Source organism: Amblyomma maculatum, chromosome 3 (genome assembly GCF_055883805.1).
Source record: "Amblyomma maculatum isolate TAMU_Amacu chromosome 3, ASM5588380v1, whole genome shotgun sequence".
NCBI lineage: Eukaryota > Metazoa > Arthropoda > Arachnida > Ixodida > Ixodidae > Amblyomma > Amblyomma maculatum.
This window is the reverse complement of record NC_139346.1, coordinates 210,929,150-210,952,994: the sequence shown is the minus strand read 5'-3', so window position 1 is coordinate 210,952,994 and position 23,845 is coordinate 210,929,150. Positions and strand designations below refer to the sequence as shown.

The window sequence follows — 23,845 nt, the reverse complement described above, 5'->3', positions numbered from 1 at the left end:
ATTGCGTCCCAAAGACGAGAATCTGCGCGCGTGACCCTTTAAGTTAAGGTTCAATCGCGCCAAATTTCGATCGCCAGCTGTTCGAGAAATACGTGCTCCGCGAGCATAATCTTGGTCTCGATCGAAAGATCGCGATTCATACCTATATTTCGGTTGGTGACCATAACCGTGCCCACCGAAGCGGAAAACAAAGGAACAAAATCGTGTAAAACACGCGCTGCTATTTGTTTCTCACCGCACAAAATGGCGAGCTTTGGTTAGCTGGAGGCGTCGATCGCCCGCCGTCCGGCGCCATTTTGAGATGGTCGCTCGGTTAGGCCTAGTCGGCGCAGCGCCATTTCTTCGTCATAACCACAGGGCGAAATTATTCAGATTCGCTCTTCGTTATTAGCCTAAACAAGTATATGAAATGTGGAGACAAACGCGCCGGGGACGCTTCATCGCCGCATCTGGTTATCTGCAATCAATGACGAAGCGCCGGTCGACGCTTCGCGTCGATTCCGCGATGGCTTGATAACGGCGTAGCATAGCTGGTCGTGCTCAGCGCCACATCGAGGAGCGGGCACGATCTTGTCGAGGCGGTTCCTACCGGGCACGGACCTTAATTGCGATGGTGCAGATGAGAAAGTGATGCCTAGGCCAGCTTTAAACGCCTGGATAGATCCTGTTCTGAAGAGTGCCGCGGCCGGCCGTAGCGGCAGTCTAGAAACGGCGTCCCGCGACACGAAGAATCCAAAACCCCTGTCGAAATAGCGGGATTCCGTGAGTGAAAGCTGCTGCGCCTTTCCTTTTCTCTAAACGAATTATAGAACGCCGGTGAACTTAGATGCGTTCAATGAAAGGCTGGTTGTGTTCAAGGGGCGCGCGATGTACCGTCATGACAGGTTATGACGTGACCAGGCGATTCATGCATATACGGAGCTGACCCCGCCGAGCGTCCGATCCAGGCGTCCGTGCGGCGCCTTTCATTTGCCGTTTCCTCAAACGCCGCACCACACAGCAAACAGAAGCAGACCCAGATGTCTAGGAGGCGTTAGCACAGTTAATTTGCAGGATAGAAAATTATGAGGCACTTTATAGACTAAAGTAGTGAAAGGCGAATGCCTGAGAAGTTTCCTCTTGTCTAATGTAGACTTCTTGTCTAGCGTTCCTGCCATATGCAATCCCACACTTAAACGCGCGCGAAGGAACGCCACGCGACAGGAGCGATGGCGTACCATCCAAACGCACACTTATGTCGGAATGTGTGACAGATACTGCGCCTTTCCTGCAGAAGTCTCATCTTGTATAGCATTCTTGCCATCTGCAATCTCACACTTGAACGCACGTCAAAGAACGCCACGCGACAGCCGCCGCAAAAGCGGGACACACTTTGTCCACGACAGTATGAGTCATTAAAGGCTCTCGCCTTAATAAACTTGTTTTTGAATGTTATGCTGTGCAAGACGAGCAAAGGGTGCATACCACTAGTTACAGGCCGACTGCGATTGCAGCAGGAATGTGAGAATGACTTTCGCTCGCCAGAACTTAGCGCAAACTTTGCAGAGGTCGCGATGCAAACGCACTCGTCTTGGTGGCGGCCTCTAGATCATGCATTCCGTTCGCCGGCAATTTCATTATTTCGAGGATAATTATATCAATTGTAAATGGCGCATTGAAATCGGAAGCCATTCAGAACCCACTTTAATTAGTTGATGTTAGCTTTGATGCTTCAAAATTTTGACAATACATTTTTCTTCAATTTCTCAAAACTGCAATTTTGAAACATTTGGCACTATGGAGGAGATATATATCTGGCCCTACATCAGCTATTACTATGACGAATTTTGGCTGGAAAGATAAACGCATCAGCTGTGCAATAACATTATCTTTAGATTTCTAACTGGTCAAGAAAATTTTAGAAATAAATGATTTGTGTGAGTCGCCAAAACGAACCTTTTCTCTTTAAAGTCTGACGAGCTGTAACTTCCATCCAAAGTATCCCTGAATATTCATTTGTTTATTGCACTCCTTGGTGACTCTAGAACGTTTAGAAATAGAAATATTCTCCACAAATTCTTGTGTTTAATTACCAAGGCTCCTCCAAGCAGTAGACATGCTTCCTTTGCTGTATTGAAAACTGTTTGCTGTTGATGAAAATTAAGTGTTCGTAGTTTTGGAATCGGGATACTAAAATGCACAAACTGAAAGGTTCTCAATCTGTCCATAAATAGAAAAATTTGGTTTAAGGCCAGGGTCCCCTCTTAAGGCGAAAGCCTTACTATAGCTAGGCTATATGGGGACCGGAAGTACCGGCAAAATAAGTCGCTGGATGTGACTCCATCAGCTGGTGATAGCAGCCAATCGAAGAGTAGTGTGGTGAAGTATATAAAGGCAGCGATTAATACAGGGTGTTGCACAATTAGACCCGCGCTGTAGAATGCTTCTCCCAGCTAAACCGCGGAATCCTTGCAGTTCAGATTTCGCACAGAAATCGCATTTTGTCGCTAGTATTTTTTAATACTAAATTTGTTTGTGGTACTTGCCTGATTCGATCAGAAGAAGTAAAATATTCCCATCGCCTGCGGCGGCGGCGACGCCAGACGAACCGCTGCCCCAGCGATGGGACTGGTGGCGCCACCTCATGCTGCTAACAACAACTCTGTAGCAGGAAAAGAGGGGGCGAGCGTTTCTGGCAGAAGGTTTGAGTTGTTGTAAGCAGCATGAGGTGGCGCCACCAGTCCCATCACTGGGGCAGCGGTTCGTCTGGCGTCGCCGCCGCCGCAGGCGATGGGAATATTTTACTTCTTCTGATCGAATCAGGCAAGTACCACAAACAAATTTAGTATTAAAAAATACTAGCGACAAAATGCGATTTCTGTGCGAAATCTGAACTGCAAGGATTCCGCGGTTTAGCTGGGAGAAGCATTCTACAGCGCGGGTCTAATTGTGCAACACCCTGTAGTACAGAGTCATGGTCACAAGTCATTGTGTCATTAACGACCATTGAGTATGTCACGTGACTACGAAGACAAGTCCATTTGTTGAAACGTTGGCTCATCTGCGAACTGAGGCGTACCCCATTCACCCTTGTTCAGTTCTTCTTCATACTGTGCAAACCATCTTCTTCCTTTTGTTCTACCTGGATGCGAAAGTATCACGTGACAGTCATGTCATGTGGCAGTCAAGTTGCATAAAAATGGCACGTGGCTGTGAGAACGCCACGTGACAGAAGTGATGCCGTACCGCCAATCCCAGACGCACTTGCAGGAGCACTGCAATGAATGCGCGCCAAGGAACGCCACGTGACAGGAGCAACGGTGTACCATCTAATCCCTCACTTGCAGGAGCACTGCAACGAACGTGCGTTAATAAAAGGAAATTTTCGTTGTGCAGCATGAGCCCTGGTGTTGCTAGCAAAATCTATTCGAGAGGTGCGTGATGTATCCTGTGCAGCAGCAACGTTCAGGCTTTTGTATTTCTCCGATCTAATCTGCACTGCTCTCAAAAGATTTTTGTGTTCGCCTTGGCCCAGTTCTCATTGTTCGAGATGTAATCACCAAAAGTTTCTGCTGCTGGCTCTTTTGAGAACACTAGAAGGGAGCAGGCCAAAGAAGACTAGAAGTGCTACATGTGGCTATGCTTTGTACTAGTCATGTTTCTGGGCGTACAGATTCTCTCGTTTTCTTAGTCACGAATTAACTGCCCCGGACAGGAAATGGAAGGCTAGTAGTACACAGCATCTAAATATTCTCAATTATGTGCCGCTGTACTTCGTTGAGAACATTTTGTTGTTCGCTTCTAGTGCTGCATTGCTTGAAGCCTAATTACGATGGATACCCGATAGAGTTAGAGCTGTAGCCTGTATAACTCACACATAATCGAGAGGGTTGAATTTAGGATGCTTATTGAGAGGCTGCAGTACACAATAATGCAATTTTATATTCATGGTAAATCAGGGCTGGCTTTGTTTTTTATTTAATATCTTCACTTGCAGAATATGGTTTCATTTTATGCACATTAATTTCGAACGTTTTTGGTATGACTGTGGGCTGACATTTTTTCAAATGTTAATGAAGTGAGAAAGGGAATTCTTCATGGTGGCCTGACTGGAAGCGAAACTGTCCGTAACCGATGCAGTCAGAATTAAGTCTGCATACAGGCTATATGTCATGAACAGTGCCGCTCCATTTTGAACACATGTTTTGCATTGGCCAAGGGGTAAGTTATGGTGTCATCGTATCAGTGCACTAGCACAGACTGAGCGGCATCTCATGTTATGTGGATGGAGCTATGTTCTGTAGGCCTGTCTGTTTGCATCTCGTGTTCCATTTATGACAAACGATGCCAAATGTAATGACAACTTGCCTTTTTCTGTGTGTCATTACCATTATGATTTGCATGTGCACATGTCATATTCTGAAATTATTTATTTTAAGTGCATCGCTTTCAGCTTCTGCCATTTGATCAGTTGAAGAAGGTGGCATGAAGGAATCAGCTAGCAAGCTGGCACCATCTGTCATTAATATCATGAGCAACAATCGCAATAATGCTGCCATCCGCTTGGCAAACTTGTAGAGATATTTCAGTGCCACACACTGCAGGCCAATATCTGCAAAGCATTCAGGAATGCACATGTGCACTGTGTTGGATTCAGCACACAAGCAGAAATGCAGTCTCATGGCTGAACAATTTGGAAAAATTTGTGAGACTTTTATTGAAAGTAATCGGCTGAGAATATCTTGTCCCTGACAGGAAACATCTTTTTCTCTAATTTTGTGCCCCTTTTTTTTTCTTGACACCTCCTCTTACTTTGGCAAAATATAGTGGTACAGGACGAGGAATGGAACTGTGTGCCAAAGCAACATGCCACATAGGATATGAGGCACTCTATATTTGATGGTTTGATATAGTTCATATTGTTTATTATGAAACTTAACCTCCATGCATATATGTACTTATTTTCATCTCGTTTTAGCTGAGGCAGCCAAGATTAAACCTACAATCTCGTGCAAGACAGCGATAGACCACTATAGTAGATGGCCCTATTGAGCGCAGCAGCTTATTTTTCTTGTTTGCGTGAGTGTTCACAGTAACACTAAGGAATTTGTGGAATGTGGAACTGCCACGCCACTTAGTACAAGTGGTTAATATGGCCAGGGTCCTTAATAAATGTAGTAAGGAAACTTGCCTTTTCATTTTAATCATGTATGCAAAGAAAACAAAAAGAAATTGTTGACCTAACCTGTTCAGCTATGCAGTTCATGTTTATCATTGCTTAAATTTAGAATAGTTTGAAACAGTCATTGTAAACAGTGTCACATGGTTTGTGATATTACTTTAAAATTTGCTCTAATTTTCAAGCTCTAACAAGGGAACATTGAAGCTGTGTTCACGCGGCACCCTTGTTGTATTATTTATGGTGTAAAGCTCCAAGATGTGAATGACGTTAAAGAACCCCAGGTGGTCAAAATTTCCGGAGCCCTCCCCTATGATGTCTCATAGCCTGAGTCGCTTTGGGACGATAAACCCCAAAAACCAAACCAAACCATTAAAATACATTTTGCTTGTTTCCAGCTGGTTCGCAGTGAGGTTCTACAATTTACTTTTTAGAGCACTTGTCGTCAGGATAATTTTTCTCCGCTGGTATCAGTATATTTTTGTTTAATAATATACTTACTCCTTTTAATTCAGTGGCTATATTCTTTTTCAGTAACGGGTGACCAAAGTTCGATGAGCTGAAGCGTCTAATCCTCGCCAAACTTCCAAATGCCACCGTGATCGGCAATGTGGGGCGCAAGTGTACGTATATTGCAAAATCTTCTCTTGTTAGCATTTTGAATACTCACTGCAGTTGCATGTATGGAGTCACTATGTGAAGTAAAATTTGTTAAAATTTGACCTCTGTAAATTTGGATAATTTGAACCAGGAGAACGGCCCAGGCTGACGCTTATCTGAGTCTTAAGGCGTCGGACGTTTGCTAATTCGGACATGGGCGGCTCGCTCCGGTTAATTTGAACGGGGGATCGCACCGAGGTACGACCCACACAACCAGCGGTCACCGAAATAGACCTCCCCGAACCTGGATTGTATGAAAAAATGGGGCCCATGCACTTTGTACACACTTCGGCAGGCACGACGACATTCGACAATTCCCCACTCCCGAAATATAACTAAGTAGCATAGTTTCACTTACACCTAACTTCACGTGATACCGCGGCTGTGATCGGGCACGCGTATCTATTGGCTAGCTGCCCCACTTTGGACGCTGGTTGGCGCATCACTGTTATTCTGTATATATTTATGGACGGCGTCGCGCTGTTCTCTCGCGTATGCATGTATTTCTTGCCTGCATTCACATGCTGTTTTCAATACTCGAACTGCGGGCTGGGCACGTTCAATTTCACTGCACAGCGCGCTTCACCCCGTTGGTAGTGCGGCGAATAGTAATAACAATATATACATTCATCAGAACAATGAAAAGGGCGGAATAAAAAAGTGCAAGGCGTTTGACGACCCCTTGGCCCCTACATGTACAAAGGCATCAAGGCCGTCATTGCACACGCCACCGCTTGTGGTGGACGACGGCTGTTGTTGCGGCGAGCGTCTTTCTTTCCCTCTTCCTCTTCTTTCTTCTCTATATTCTCTTCTATCTGCATGAGGCAGCGGAGGTGGCTCAGCTACAGAGCCAGTAGCAGGCCCGTGCATTTTCTTTTCCTTCTTCCTACAGCCACAACAACAACAACAACAACAACAAAGGCATCAGGGTAACATTGAATACATATTAGACAAAAAGAACAAAATATTTGCACACACTGTAATAAAAGGAAAAGAAGAAAAGGAAAATAATATACAACCAGGCTCTTTTTAAAGCGTAGTAAATGCTTACAAAGATCACGGATCAATTTACTAAATATATGTATGTGCTTAGGTGTTTCGGTAGCTGGGAAGCAATCATGATGAGCAAAACGCGATGGGGTTATTTTGTGAAACTGCACCATTCCAACTGCATCGCAATGCGAAAAGGATGGTAGAAGCCTTTAAAGTTTTGGAGCACCGTTTAAGCTAACAGTGTTTGCAAAGGAAAGCACTTGACGAATCCAGGAAAAACCGTCGTTGTTATTTGGCTTTCATTTCACATGTAGGAAAAAAAAAATACAGGTTATCGTTAGATTAAATTACAGTGATTCATACGGTTCGCACCAGCTTTTTTAGCCTCATTTCTATAAATTGAATTTTTAGTTAATTATAATATTTTTCTTTGTCATTTGAAGACCAAAATGCAGCTTACTGCATTCTATTTCAGTTTGAATGGCTTACTTGCTCCTCTTGCAGGTTCATCTTATGCTTGCTTGAGGGCAGACGATTTCTTTTCACTGGGAGTAGGAATATGATTTAAGAAGGTTTTTGCAACATCAAAAAGTTTTGGAAACATGGTGTTGCATATGCATATTTCATGTTGCCAGGTCAAGTGGAGAAATATGGGAGAGGCCTTCGCCCTGCAGTGGGTATAGTCAGGCTGATGATGATGATGATTTCATGTTGTCATTGGCTTTCATGAAATAATCTGGAGTTGTAATCGTTGCCTTCACTTCCCCTGTTGTCTTAGTTTGTTTTTCATCGCTGCAAGTAGTTTTTTACATGCACATTAATATCTTGGCCATAACAGCTTATTTCAAATCTCCTGTTGAAGTGCTTGAGATATGTGGGGCCTAAAAATGCCCTTCTATGCCCTTTAAGCAGCTAGCATGTCACTTCCCACTTTGTGGTTGTCATTTGTAAGCATGCCACAAGGCCATTAGGAAAGATAAAGATCAGCATAGGAAACGCACGTGGAAAACAAGAGCGACAAAATTATAGAGGGCACTTTGGACCATTAAAGTGCGATGAGGCGAAAGCCATTATAGCGCGGTGGGTCGCAGCCCTTCACTACGGCACCTCTATCTCCCTCTCTTCTTTCCCTCCCACCTTCCTACCTTCCTATACGGCGTGGTACATGTGTCCGCGGAGAATTATGACAGATACTGCCCCTTTTCTATCCTGTAAATTAATTTCAAATGACGCTGTGACCTACCTGTCCCAGCCCCATCAAGGGAGTAGTACATCGCGCACCCCTTGTCGAACAAAACCAGCATTTCATCGAACGCATCAGTTCACCGGCGTTCTATAATTCGCTTACAGGAAAGAAATGGCGCAGTATCTCTCACGCGCGGAATCTCGCTATCATCCTCACGGTAGACAAGGGGAATTATTAAGAGCATTTCACGATCCGGGGCCCGATCTTCTCGACAATTCGCCATTTTGTTGAAATTGTGACGTAGGCGTGACGCGTGCAGTAGGATGGTGCCAGGTTACGTAAGCACACAATCAGGTTACGTATTCTGAAACACGTGACTGTTCTGAGAACCAATCAGAGAAAACAAAATGGCGCCGAACGTCGGCCATGTGTGTCGAGAATAGGGCCCCAGGGGCACAGTGGTAAAGCGCTTGGCTGGGGATTCCAAGGAATGGAGGTTCGATTCCCGGTGGAGATAAGGTTTATTAACATATTAAGGCGAAAGCCTTTAATGGGTCATGCTGTCGTGGACAAAGTGTCCCGCTTTTGCGGCGTTCTGATTGGCCGAAGCGGAATGCGTCCCTGCCATCTGCAACTTGAACACGCGCCAAGGAACGCCACGCGACAGGAGCGATGGTGCACCGTCCAAACACATTTGCCGGAGGTGTGACAGATACTGCGCCTTTCCTTTCCTGTAAACCAAGTACTAGATATAAAAGAAGTCTCATCTTGTCTAGCGTTCCTGCCATCTGCAATTCCACATTGAACGCGCGCCAAGGAATGCCACGCGACAGGAGCGATGGTGCACCATCCAAACTCACACTTGCCGGAGAAAGTGCCATACTGCGCCTTTCCTTTCCTGTAAACAATTATAATTATATGTAGCACTGCAACGAATGCCGACAAGAGGCTAACGATGGGAGGCAAATTATAGGATAGGAAGGGTAGGCTTTCGCCATTCTCCTCTTAAGAGATATCTAAGAGACCCTCTCAATTTTTTTTTAGCTCTCCCTCTCGAAAGCGTAACACCCTCTGCCGACAGGACAGCCTCTGCCGACAGCTCTTGCTGACAGCGATGGAGGCGAAACAAGAGGCGTCCGTGTGCTGTGCGATGTCAGCGCACGTTAAAAATCCCCAGGTGGTCGAAATTATTCTGTAGCCCTCCACTACGGCTCCTCTTTCTCTCTTTCCACTTACACTCTTACCTTCCTCCCTTCCCTTACGGTGCGGTTGATGTTTCACAGAAAACAAGTGAGACCGTTACCATGTCCTTCCCTTCCTATAAATCAATCAGTCCTGCTGACAGCGATGAGAGCTTAAAGGCTATCACCTTATGTATGGGCACATTTGCGCTTGCCCTTATATCATAGTCGTGGCATCATTGTAGGTTTCAGTAGACTTGTTCTTTTCAGGCAGTGGGTAATTATTAACTTTTTCTTTGTAGTTTTTGCTGTTGCATTGCAATGCCTTAAGCACTAAATTCATAGCTTATGTTCTAACTTGAGGTGCTTTCAGTTTTGTGTCCTTGCATTCATCAGTATGGGTTTTTACCACTTCATTTGTAAGGACTGGAACTGCCAACAATTAGGCTAACTTTGTATCTTTGTTGCAGCATCTTTTGAAATAGAGATCAATGGTGTCCAGGTGTATTCCATGCTTGCAAAGGGTGCCCTTCCTGACTTCACAGAAGTAAGTTAATATTGCTTCTATGTTCACTTTTTGGGCTACAAATGTAGAGCTGCCTTGAATGCACTTTTTGTTAATACTACTGTGACTGCTTCCGAGTTCCTTCTACTTATGGAAATGATGGCACACTGGTCGGTACTGATGTTAAATTGTCCTGCTGTATACACGCCAAGTGAGGAATGTTTATCATTTACATTATGAGTGGTTCCTGATGGTGATCTACTTAAATCTAACAAAAGACGACGAATTACTTTTCAGTGATATGGATTTTTGTAGTTTTATTTTTATGGAGAAGATGCTAAAGTAGCACAGTTCCTTTTCTTGAAGATTAGCAGTGCAGATTCTGTTCGGTCCTCATACTTGGCATCCATCCGCTGTGACAGACTGCTCTGCGTTTTTTTCAAGCCTAGCTTGAGATGGTTGCGCAGCATATCACTTATAGCTTCAAATGCGATAGAATTTCAATAATATAAGCATGGTTGATGCTAATTTCAGGATGATACAAATTTGGAAAATTTGTGTGTAATGCGGAGATTGTTAGGCATTCCAAACTCTTGTGTGTGTCTGAAAATAATACAAATGCGCAAGCCACGATAGCACCTTTGAGCACTAAGCACACCTTGCAAACGCTGCGATTGCCAGTAGTGCGGTGTGCAAATTATGCTAATCTCATCGCCCTTAAATGATTTGCATTAGTGTTATTTGCATGACTGCCATCATGAATCGAATACAACGGTGAAATGAAACGAGGACGACAAGGGACAAAAGACAGGGCAGGTGCGAACTGCCAGTTGATTCATTGTCTTCAGAGCCAGTTTTCGCGTGGCACTAAATTTGGTCTTCAAGTGACCTTGACCTAATAATGTGTGGTTGCCCACGATTCCGTGGTGTCCACAGAAAGGTATACTGTGCAATCCTTAGCTCAAAACTTAATTTAAACGGAGAGACATTGCCCTGCCGCGGTGTTGCAGTGGTAAGACGCCCGACTACTGTGCTGGAGTACCCGATCTCGATCCCGACCGCCGGCGGCTGCGTTTCGATGGAGGCGAAACGAAGAGGCGTCCGTGTGCTGTGCGAGGTCGGCCTACGTTAAAGATCCCCAGGTGGTCGAAATTACCCCGTCTCTTTTTCCACTTTCACTCCCACCTTCTTCCCTTCCCTTACTGCGCGGTCCAGGGCCCGTATTCCGAGTTTGCGTTGTTATCGAAGTGTCGCTATCTCACGTGACCTCGAGTCATCTGATAGGTCGAAACGTCGGAACTGGGCGTTGCCACTGCGGAACTGGAAAAAGTGGCAACATCATGTTCCGGCGTTTCCACCAATCAGATGACTCGAGGTCAGGGAGATAGCGACACTTTCGATAACGACGCAAACTCGGAATACGGGTCCAGGTGTCCGCATAAACAAGTGACAAATACTGCGCATTTCCCGTCCTGCGAACCAATTATTCAGCGGAGAGACATCCCTGTGTTGTGCGATGTCAGCACACGTCAAAGGCCCTGCGTGACCTCTTTCACTCTTTCCGCTTTCACTCCCACCTTCCTCCCTTCCATCAACTGTGACAGATACTGTGTCTATCTTTAACGTGCGCTGACATCGCGCAACACACGAGTGGCGTCCGTGTGCTGTGCGATGTCAGCGCACGTTAATGATCCCCAGGTGGTCGAAATTACTCCGTAGCCCTCCACTACGGCTCCCCTTTCTCTCTTTCCACTTTCAATCCCCCCTTCCCTTACGGCGCGGTTCAGGTGTTCACAGAGCAAGTGTGACAGATACTACGGCGCCTTTCCCTCCCTGTGAACCAATTAGTAGTAGAAGTAAAAGATTCACAGGAATGGAAAGGCGCTAACTCAGCGCAGGCGTAGAGTTAGTATGGATGTGCATAAAATAGAGAGCAGAAATGTGCCTACTGACGGAAACTTTAATCTAGTGGCGCTGCTTGAGCACATTGAAATGGTAGACCCCATTCTGGAACCTACCATAAGCAAAAGCTTATTTTAAAACTTGGTGTTTTGTTATGAAATGCAAAAGTAAGTGTTCTGTTTGCTAATAATCTCTTACAACCTGTTGCTTAGGTCAGCCTGCTTCATTTTAATCATATTTACATGTTTAGCCATTTGTCTTGTTTCTCAGAGATGCATCCATAGTCGGAAAAGCGTTGAACATTTAATATAATTGAGGATTTATTATGTCGGGAAAAGAAACTAAAATTATCAAAGACCTTTGACCCTAGAAACATGCTTCAACACATGAACAGAATGCTCCAAAACTTATTTTATTGCTTCAAAGCTACTCCAAAGCAGTAATAATAATAATAATTGGTTCACAGGAAGGGAAAGGCGCAGTATCTGTCACACTTGCTCTGTGGACACCTGAACCGCGCCGTCAGGGAAGGGGGAGTGAAAGTGGAAAGAGAGAAAGAGGAGCCGTAGTGGAGGGCTACGGAGTAATTTCGACCACCTGGGGATCTTTAACGTGCGCTGACATCGCACAGCACACGGACGCCTCTTCGTTTAGCCTCCATCGAAACGCAGCCGCCGTGGTCGGGTTCGAACCCGGGAACTCCGGCACAGTAGTCGGGCGTCTTACCAGTGCACCACCCCGGCGGGTCAAAGCAGTAGTATTACTGTTTCCTGAGTTGCTCCAAATGTCCATGAGATTTATATGATCAAAGTTCTACTTTATAAGTATTGGCGGTTTTTTGCTTCATTCCATTAGCAATCCAAACCAAAAGCAAACTAGTGCTGCAAGCGAATGGAGACGTCATGGTCGGAGGAGAGGAGACGAAGAAAGCTGATGCTATGAGTTTTTAATCCTGTGATTTCTTGACATTAAATTGTCGGCTACTCTTATCCTCTTTGTGGTCAGACTTGTGTTGTGAGCTAGAAAGCAGAGTTAAAAACAAATGCTGCAAATCGTGGACATGTTCACTTTGAAATACCTTAGAGTGCTGTGGCATGTAATGGTTTCCTCTTAATGTATTTAAAATGCCGCTTTTAGTGGTACTGCTGCTCTTAGCTTTGACGTCAGTACATGTTGAAGAACCCGAGGTGGTCTAAATTTTTCGGATCCCTCCACTAAAGCGTCCTTCGCAGCCTGAATTGCTTTGGGGTATTCTCTTTAAATCAGAATCGGACCAAAGCAGTCTCAGCTGTAAGGTACAATGCCATTTTTTCCTCCTTTTGGCAGTGAACTCATTGAAGATGCATGTAACTCATACAGCAACGCTGTGATGCAACAAAAGCCACAGCGGCATGGCAGGAGTTTTAAACGTAGCAAGACCTTGAAAGGAATGCTGGTTGAGGCCAGCAGGATTGCAAATTCTTCCTTGGGTCTTACGCCTTGCTTGGCGCCTAAGCTGAAAGTGGAATTAGGTCATATGGCTTACCAACAGATATTGCTTGCTGCCGTGTTATGGCTGCAAGGCTATATTTTATTTCAGCATAGCATGGCGCATTTCTAATAACTACCATACAGTAGTTATGCTCGTGTAATGAACCCACCTTTTCAAGAAAAATTGACATAAATTTGGGGTAAGGGTTTGTTACATGGGAAAAAAGTTATTTTTTGCGAAATTAAGTTTCAGTTATGTCCATCCGTCGTCTTCAGGCCATCTATATACATGCATCAGTCAACGGAAGTGCGCGGTCGGGCGCAATTGTGACAGCGGTGTTTAGCATCATGTTCGCTTCGAAAGGTGTTCGTTGCTATTTGTGGCAGTGGACAGTGCTGCCACAATCCTGGCTTGATAAAGCAGCCATATTGAATAACAGGCCTGGTCGCGCAGCAGCTCAGGCAGTGCGCCCAGAAAACCACTGCCGGTACTTCCGTCAAAGGCATGCAGTGTCATGGAACTAACTCTGCCAAGTTTGTCCTGCAAGTCACCCTCATTTCTCACCTCGTCTTCCCAACTCCACCGCAGAAGCTAAAGCCAGAAGACAAACAAGCCATGATGTTATCACTGCCCAATATCTTGATGCGCTGGAGTAATATCCTTTCCCTGTGCGCCAAGATGCTGCCACAGTCCACCGCACTGACGATGGCGCTAAACTGATGAATATGCTAACAGGACTAACAATTTTGTTTTAATTCTCGGCGACAAAACTGGGAAGTGGGTTGTTTATTCGAGTGGGTTCATTCGAGAGTAAATATGATACCGTAGTATTTCTAATTCAACTACTAGCTTTTAGTGGCTGTGCTGCTGCCTTCATATTTCTCAGCCTTTAGCTAAGGATTCCTAGCATCCAAAGTGTGGCCTAGTGTCTTGAATGCTTCTAAAGTGGACAGCTTAGTCGAATCAACAGACTACTGCCTGTTGGCTTGAGTATCATTGCAGGCACCTGCAAAAACAGTGCTGCAGGGGCCATTTAGTCAGTAGACTGCCAATTCAAACGGTCTGTTTGCGACTGTCATAACCCGAAGCTCCTTTTTTTTTTTTTGTCCTATGTGTGGCTGGCTAGTCTGCATGAATTATCTGTGCTTCAAAAGCAGTTTTTGAAGATTTCATTGCAGAGGACTATGCTGCAAAAACATTTTTCTACAGCCAGTCACACATAGGACAAAAAAGGGAGTTTCAGGTTATGACAGTCGCAAACAGACCGTTTGAATTGACAGCTGTCACTGTTTTAGTCTGCCTCCTCTTTGCATCCAGCAGCACCTGTGCAGATTCCCCAGCTTCGAGTCATTATATTTGTGTCACTGAGTGCAGTATTGAGCGTTCTTGTGCCTTTTGCTGCTTGAGCGGAATCTGTTGAAGTGTAAGGGATTCTCTTGGTATAACCAGTGAAGGAACAGGAAATGAAGCCATGAAGCCCTTAAGCCACTTTTGACTGAGCGTGGAAAAGCTGCAGCTTGCAAGGTATATGTAGATGTGTCTGATGCCCGGAGTGGGGAACAGTAAAAAATGAAAAAAAAAAGGCAAACCCCTTGCCAACTGAAACAGCAGTGCTGGCGAGAAATTTACTACCTCCGCTCCACCAGAAATTTGCCACACACGAGTGGCGTATTGCCAAATCATATCCCGTAAGCGCACTGGAGCAGATGATGCTCTGAGCGAGTTAAACGGCGACTGTTGCTGAAAGGTGCCTCTGAACGCAACCTAAAGGTAACATACTCACTGAAGGCAGAATATAATTGTGGCGCAAAAAAAAAATTCAGAAAAAAATTACAACACAGGAGTCGAACAGATGTTTCAGTGGCATCAGTGCATAGATGGGTGATGTTGATCAATTGCGGCACAAGAACGACGGGAACGCGTGGCCTTTAAAGGCGTTCTTATTCGTTTTAGACAATATGTACACTATTTGTCGCCAGGTGGCGCTGCTCAGAGCCAAAGCGTCGTCTACTCGAGTGCTCCTGCGGGATATGGTTTGCTAATACGCAGACGGGTGTTCACACCGGATGCCTCAGTCCAGAAATTCAGCAGAGAAAAACACAGGACCCTCTCCCACTTGACAAGCGTTTCTCTTTTCTCGAATCCGCATTCGCCAGGGGACGGGAGGGAGGATTGTTTTATTGCGGAAGCAATACTCCGACAGCCAAAGCGAGACATCGGGTGGCCACAGCTACGCCGTGAAGAGGCGTAGCTACGGCTCCATAAAAAAATCAGCCTGCCATGACATTTTCATTCACGTTACCCTTATGTCACGGACAGGAGCTGCCAACTCGGTTCGCTCTTCATATAGGAAGGTGATATCAGGGTCAGCCTGCTAGAACCGTTTGAATTCTCGTTACCTCTACGACACGCAAGCACGTCCACACGATTTGGTTGAAGCATGGCTTTATAAGTGGACTGGTAGGTTACGCTCTCGCGTCCATACCCTTAAAGTATGAGCTTAAGTGTCCCCAACAATGTAGCACCTTACACTGATAGGGCGTGATAGGGGAATAATGTAGCAGGCAAAAGAAGCTTCCGCCGTTGCTTTCGCAATTCAACTTGGGTTAATCAGAGCTAAACCACAACTAATGTTTTAATCAGCCACCCAAATGCTTGGCTTTGGCGTGGGTAGATCTACATATCTACTATTAATTTATGGTGGCACTCAAAGGTTTGCATTGTAAGGGGCGCAGAACAACAGCGTCGCAGTTATAGTATTGCCACAACAGGAAAAAAGACAAGCAGCGTCATCCCTCCTTTGGAGCAGTGGTAACGAGCAGTGTTGACAAAAGCCCTTCATAAAAGCGCCACTAGCGCTTGGCGCGTACACCCAAAAATTGTCAACGTAGTCATTGCTTTGCCATCGCTATTGCCGCAGAGCAGTGCTCTATCAGCTTATGCTGATTGATGCACCAAGCCATTAAGCTTAACTGCACCAGATTTTTTGGAACGTTGGGCTGTACTCTTCGCATTGGAACTCCGAAGGTAGCTCACTCGCGTGCCTGACCTTGAGTTGCCAGAGCGGGGTCGCGATTAGTGAGGTACTCTATTGTACGCTTTGCCCTGCAAATCCCAAGGTCATTCACTTGTGTGTTTGACTTTGAGCTGCTAGAGTGCAGGCGCGGTCAGTGAGGCACTCTGCATGATCCGCTGCGTAGAGGCGCAGCTGTGGCACTTACCCGGAGGCTCTCTGCAGTAATACGACATGACTAGGTGGGAGTTTAACTGCTTCGCCGATGCTTGGTTGCTCAGTATCACCATGAATGAGGTGCGTGCTGGTCTGAGTGCGTCAGCACTTCAGCACAAGCGTCAGGCTGATGTGTAGCCATGCTTAACAGAGCGTACTCTCGGTTAATTATGTTTAATCAGGTAAATTAATAGGCATATATTTTTTTATTTAAGGAGATGCTTTTAGCAGTTATTACCTTGCACATGGTTCTTCCGGCACTGTGGCACTTAATAATGAAAATTGCATGATGTTCACCAGTCTAAGAGGGATATGTAGTGCTATTCATTCTTTGTTCAAATCAAACGCTATTGCTTGGGGCCTTGTGATTGCTTGGAATCAGCAAAGTGCCCATCTGTTTTTCAGTAAGAAAGCTTCTTCACTGCTGTTTGCTCTGTCATTTAGGTCGTCAATCGAGCTGTGGAGGCCAGCCAAGGGAAACCTGTGCAGAAGGTCACTGCTGTACAGAAATGACCCCGAGCAAATTAGGCCTTTTCTGGGCCTACCACAGGCACCTTGGCTTTGCTTTTTTGCATTTGGGCTGTGAGTGCCTAGCTGAATTTTTCTGTTCCGCTTTTCTATTTTTGCATTGTGTATACCACTTTTCTTTGTACTTGCATGTCATTTCTCCTTGCTGTCTGTGTCGTTATTCCCGTATGTTGGTGCCTAATCAGAAATTATACTGCATATGTCGAACTAATATGGGCAAATTGGCCATATAATGTATTGAACAAGCTAACTGCTAGGCTTCTGGCATGGATAGCTAGTGTCCTGTTTCCTGTTGCTAATATGTTTACTTCGGTGAAATAACCTTAAAGTAGCCTTTTTGCTTCTTACTGCATATTTTTTAATTCCTTGCCTTATTTCACGGCTTCTGTTGTCAAGGTGCCTCTCGTTTCCCCTGTCGGCACAGTTTATCTTCTCCGACTGCCTCACCTGGGGTCGCCATGGCCAGAGAAACCGAACACCACGTGGTGAACCGCGAGAAGAGCAAAATCACTTGCTACTTTCTCTGTTTATCCCTTCATCTTCATTACGACTAGGCTCTCGTGGAGACTCCGTAACCGAGAATCCTGCGTGATATATGTGCTTCCCAGTCTTGCTCTCTGTATTAAGATTTGGGGTTCAAGTGAGACATTCGAAAATGAGCTGAGGACGAACCATAGGCTCGAGAGAGACTACATACGCCAGCAAAACTTGGCTAGGCAAAGCTGTACAGATTGGCCGAACGTTTGTGAAGTTTTATTAATCAGTTTGCCATTAATTTGGAATCTGGCCTCACTGCTGTCAGCTCAAAAATGAATTGCCAGCATTTGTCTGTCGACTAGCCTAAAGAGGAGGGGAATTTTGAGAGGCAGATATGCTTCTCAGTCATCTCAGGCTCCATTTAAAGCTGTCAGGAAGAGTATACTGCAGTGCACTGAGAGAAACGAGAATTGCACACTGTATCTTGGGAAAAATGTGGCAACTGTTTGTGACCTTTGCCCCTTAGAGGACTACAATGCATCATGTGGCTGCACGGTGCTCTTCCTAGACGCGATAGCTCGCCCCCCGAGGGTGTGGCAGATGAAAATAGGATCACCATTGCTTTAAAAGGATTGACTGTGGCATCATGAAAATCGGGTGGTACCATTGGCGGCAGAGCCTTCTTTGCTCTGCAACCAATGGTATCGCCCGGTGTTTAATTGGTATCGCCCGAGTGACATCTGCCACTTTTTTCTTTGTATCCTACTATGGTACATATATTAGTGCTGTTCTCCATCGCCCTTGTTCTTGCTTCAAAATCACATATGTGCGTGTACATGTGGGCCAGCCTGTGTAGCTTATGTAATGTCATTGTTCGTGCTTCAGGATCACGTGTATGTACGTGTACATATGGGCCAGTCTGTCTATATATAATGCCATAGTTAGGATATTCCACTTTAGAAATGAGTTCATCCGCACATTGTGGAGTGAATATAGGAAAGACTATGGTCGAGGTGACAGTGCAGTAGGATTGATCGTACTGAGCGATATTTGCATATTTTCTGATGCACTGGCTTCTTCTGTTCAGCCATTGTTAGGTTCTTTGAGATACCGCAATGTAGTATGCAACCTTATTATAATTAAACAGCTGCTAATTGACATTACAACTTAGATGAGACAATCAAAGCTCATTATCAGCCTTTTTTGCTTATGTCACCGATTTCAATGCACAGCATCGTGCCTGTGTGGTTGAATTGTGATGTAGAAGCCATTTCGATGGCATCCAAGAAAAATTGATTTTTGAACATTTTTTTGCTGGTAGGTTTGGAAGGCAAGGCGGCGTTAGGTCGAACTTAGCAGCCCGTGTGAAAAGTCTGTTTTGGAAGATTAGTTGGTCATGTCTTTTCAGCAGAAGCATTGTTTTTTCTATTTTCATGCTTGGAGGTATGTGGGCCCTTGGCTTAAAGAACCATGGAAGCATTTGCTGCTGTGTATCAAGGACCCAGTTACCCTGGCACCGTGGTCTGTCTTTGAAGCAGGAACTGTGTGCAACATTTGATATTTCTATCTTATTATATGTATCTATAGGGTTATGCTAGAAGGGACTCTTAAGACAAACTGAAATTGTCCCTGCTAGTTTATTGTCATTCTAGTGGCGAAGTATACGTTCGTTGAAAACAGAGCTCCCACGAGTGAAAAAAGGTAGAACGAAATAAAGTATTGCAATCCACCGGCCTTTTCCACAAGGAAACTGTGTTGATGCTAAGGCCCCTTTTTTAAGCATATCGCTGAGGCTATACAGGCCGTCCTGCTATTCACTTCAAGCTGAGGATATCCTGTCATTGTCATCATTGGCATATGTTTTAATTGAACAGAGTGGTGGGAAATTGTTCTATTCAATGTCCCGTCTTCTCAGCAACAAATGAATCTTTTCTGTCAGATTTACATGACAATGCAGAAAACTAAATTTGGCCAAGAAGGAAAGTTGCGCTGCTCCAAAGTTGGGCTGCACTACCACAGTTTTAGAAGGCTTTATTCTATCGCAGTAATTTCAAAAGTTGGCGATTTTGATCTTTTCTTTTCTTTGTTTTTGTTAGGTTGTCCAACGGCATGGAAGTGAAGCCTTGTGTGCAAACCGGCTCAAATGGTTGGTGCCTTCTGTTGTAGCATGACACCTTGCTGGACATTTTTCCTCTTTGCCCCTCTTACTGACCTTGTGTTCAGTGTTTGGGACAGTAGCTGAAAGGCCTGGAACCTGCTCGAATGACGGCCTGACCTCAAATCATGAAAGGGTCTCGCCTGAAGAACAGCGTGTTTCTACCTGGGGCTATTTTCTCTCTGGACACTGTTCATGTGAGGTCAGTGTGGAAGTAAATACACTTTGCTTGTTTTTGCACTTGTGTGCTCATTTGTAACACACATGCGTACAAGCACTGAAGCACAGTACGTGCATGTATTTTAAATGTTTACACTGGACAAAGTACGTGTATGTATTTTAAATGTTTACACTGCACATACTAGCATTTTGGAGCTTTCCGATTAGTGCTGGTGCAAAAAAATTTTTTGTACTGAAGCACAGAAAGGAATTGTTGCGTAGTTGTAAATATTTCATATATTCTTTTTTTAACTAGAAGGCAACGCCTTCTTTAATTGGGTTCGTTGGGTTTTACCCGCCCAACACACATCACATGAAAGAAATGGTGCGCTGGTGAAGGCCATAAAAAACACCCCAACAGTAAAGCTCAACGCAAAACTAACCGCTAAGCAAAGCAAGCAAAGAACATTCCTCACCTTGCCTTTGCTGAAAGCTGCCGGGCTGTCACAAACTGGATGGCCCATGACGTGCGCGCCGGCACCTGTTCACGAGCTGCGTAATTCAAGGAACCGGCCGGCGTGGTCCGCCATAAACTGCTTGGAATGCGGCATTTTTCGGCAAAATTACGTTCGTCACTTTGCCGTCCTGTAGACAGTCCTTTCCTTCACCTTCGTATTATATATTTGGCTCTAAAATTTCCGCAGTTGACTCTTATAAATATCTTGGTGTAACCATTACCCGTTCCCTCACTTGGTCTACTCACGTCTCTAACATTGCTAAAGACGCCAATCGCACGCTTGGTTTTTTACGCCGTAACTTGCGACTTTCACCTCCTTCTGTCAAACTGCTGACCTATTTAACACTCGTCCGTCCCAAACTGGAATACGCATGCGCAGTTTGGGACCCTCACCAGTCTAACCTTTTCCTCACCCTCGAATCCATCCAAAATCGTGCAGCAAGGTTCATTCATTCAGACTACTCATATCACTCAAGTGTTACTGATTTGAAGACAAAATCTAATCTCCTTTCCCTCCAATCACGCCGCAAAATAGCCCGGCTGTGCCTTTTTCATAAATTTTACAATTCATTACTAGGAAACTGTGCCATCATGCCTTGTCACCGCGTAACCCATCGACTTAATCACAATAAAGTAGTATACCCGCCATCCGCAAATACCACTGCACATCTAAATGCTTTTTGCGTCCAGACAGCAAAGGACTGCAATCGCCTTCCTGCCGATGCAGTTCACCTCGCTCATCCAGCACACTTCAAAGCATTCATTGAAAGACTCGCCAATGAACTGTAACAGCCCACCCCTCATGTAATACCCCACCAGGGGCATTTGAGGTATAAATAAACTGCAGTAGTTCCGTTTCGAAGGCCAAGAAAGCCGTTAAAATACGCAGTCCATCCTCACGAACAAACACGCGGCACGCGTAGAAGGCACTGCCCGTCCGCTGTCTGCTTTGGTCTGCGCCGGTGGCACGCGCGCGCGCTACCAGTGCTGGTGGCGCCATTAATTTGGTGTTGCTGAACTAACGTTATAAGTCATGCGTCATTTCCTGGGGTCAGATTTCGCCGAGGGTCTGCCGTTTACTAAATCCTTTATGCTGCGGCCACCATCCATCAGATACCACGCAACGACCGGGCATGCGCCGAGAGCCCGCGGCGCACGTGCTTGTTGTGCCTACGGCGTCATGGGCGACGCAACCCAAAAACTCTACATGCTGAGGGTTGACTCAGTTATAATGCAAGCCTAGGACACAAACAAGTTGTTATGCTATTGCTGTGAAGAAGATAGGCCATGGCGTGAGAGGAGCCCTCATGCTATGCCACCACCTTCCACTTTCGTCTTGCTTGCCGCCAGGTATCACCATTTACATCTTATTTCATACCTATGTCCCTGCAATGCTGGTGTGTTGTCTGGGAAGCAGTTTTAGTCAAAAAGACGAAAATGTAATGAGAAAGTAGTGCATCAAGCTTCTGGTTTTTTTCATCAAGCATGTGCACCAGAGTGTTCTTAAGAATTCTGACACACACACACACACACACACACACACAAAATGTGGGATAGTTAATTGTCAGGCGAAAACGTGTGTTGTGTGCTGAAGCCTTACCTAGGCCTACTGATAGAAGTTGTAGGTGTGCCGGCAGTCAAAATAGATTTCAGAAAGCCAATATGGAAAAAGCATAACTGTTACATCAACAAATATTCCATAGATTAACATTGGTGCGAAGTAAGACTTCTGCCAAAAACCCGTTTTGTGAACTAGTGGAATTTTTCTCAGTGCTAGTCCCATTCTGCTCGAACGCCGAAGATGAGAGATCGTTTGGACAGCTGAACTTACTGAAGAGATAAGGCTGCAAAATAGGCTTGTGCCAGCTACAGTGAACACCATTACGGTGACCAGAACTGGGCTGAAGATGCACTGCAAAGAATGTAATGATTATTAGCTGCCAAAGAGGGCTGCTTGACTCTTGGAACTGATACTATACTTACAGCATACTGAATGAGCTATCAGCTGCAAGAAATGTGCGTGAATCACAGCACGAGGTGGATGACAAAAATACTGAAGAAGATGCTGACTGATTTGTGTTTTGATGCTACACAGTTTCTTTGTGCCTCTGCTACAAGGCTTGCATAATGTTTCTTTCAGTGACTCTTGTCTGGTCACACTTTACCATGTTTTGATCGTGACTGAGTAGCAATGTGATTGATATTGTTACGTTACGCAGTCTCAGAGACGACGAAGGTGTGCTGGAGCAGTGAAGAACGACGACGCTGTAGCTAGGCTTTGTTTACACTGCAAGTTTGTCGTTGACGGCGAACTGTTGCGACTACGTCGGAGTGCATTTCTCTTCAACTTTCGGCTCACCGGTCCCTCTCCTGCGGTTCCAGCAGCGCGACACGCACCGCCGCTATCGTCTCCCTTCAGGCGTCGCGTTTCGCAGCAGCTGCTACTCCGCTCTTGTAATACTTTTATTAATTGGGGTTTCACGACAACCATCTGTTGGTTGCGAATTCATCGGTCACGGTAATCCTTGTCCTTTTACGGTCTACTCACTTCCGAGCGGTTTTCCTTGCACATTCTCGTCCGTCCGGTTGCAGATTGCTTAGCCCTCGCTATACCCTATCCATCTATCAACTTTCCTCACTCGACTCTAACCGCCTTTTTGTTGGTTTTTGTAGCAACAAACCTCCAATTCATAGTAAAATAATTGCAGATGCCTTTTTTTCCACTCACCAGGCTGTGACTAATATAATTATAAGAAAATACATCAGCCATGCATTGCGCGATCTTAATAAAATCTTCTATGGCCAACTTCGAAGGCAGCCGATTTCCGCAATGAGGCGATTAGGGGATGTGTGCTCTGCAGGCTCGTCACGAGAGCGAATGTAGTCGGTATAGCGTCATTCTAGAGGAGCACATTCGTGCTCTCGACGCGTCGCCATGCTCTTGGCTTCTGGCTCCCTTAGTTTCACGGCCCGCTTTACGAAAGTGGCATAACAGATGCTTTTTTTTTGTTGTTGCTGTTCCTTTACGCTTAACTTCAGCACTTCCTTACTTTCAGTTATTTCTTAGTCCTGTACCCTTTTCAAGGTGTTTTCTCTGACGGCTCGTGTTTGTGCCTCGTCGAACTTTTTGGCTTGCCCTTTGCCTTGTGCAGTGCACGGCAGCAATACACTGTCCCACACAAGCTTGCTACACTAAGATGTGCGACGCTAAATCATCACTGAGCTCCATGCTGTCCCGCACAAGAATTTGGGGGGGTCGAGCTTGAAGCCAATACCCATCTACTTTTTCGCTTTCTTAAATACTTCCCTCATTCAGTGTATCGCGTAAATTAATAGGAGTTGGAATATATGCATAGCATGCGGCAGCTATGCTCAAATTTTATGTTCGCGATGAAATTCGCAGAGGCGTAACTCGAGTGCACAAAAATGTCAGGCATTCCTTCACCAGAACACATAAACCTTGAAAAGCTCAATGCATTACTAACACACACATCCCGAATCCGCCGCCAGCATCAATGATGAGTCCAATGTTTAAATATTTCTTAATGGCTTCGCCGCACGTGATATTGTCTCTAGGATCACGTGAACTTCTTATATGTCGTCAAATACACAAATGGTGTCCCTGATGTATGCATAAAAATGGAAACAATGTCATCTGCAATATGTGAAAGACAGATAAAAGAGTTTCCAGATGCGTATTTTTGAGCAATATTTGGAGCCACAT

The 23,845-nt window shown here is 45.2% G+C and overlaps 1 long non-coding RNA gene across 2 annotated transcripts; it reads left to right on the top strand.

Annotated features, from left to right (window-relative positions):
- Nucleotides 1–593: 593 nt before the first annotated feature.
- On the top strand, nt 594–19,668 carry LOC146197621 (uncharacterized). 2 transcript variants are annotated; one of them, XR_014705673.1, is made up of 5 exons: nt 594–762; nt 5,693–5,781; nt 9,649–9,725; nt 16,730–16,867; nt 19,387–19,668. It is a non-coding gene; the product is annotated as an uncharacterized LOC146197621 (long non-coding RNA). The 2 variants fall into 2 exon arrangements; XR_014705672.1 differs by lacking the exon at nt 594–762 and adding an exon at nt 2,643–2,802.
- The last annotated feature ends 4,177 nt before the right edge of the window (nt 19,669–23,845 follow it).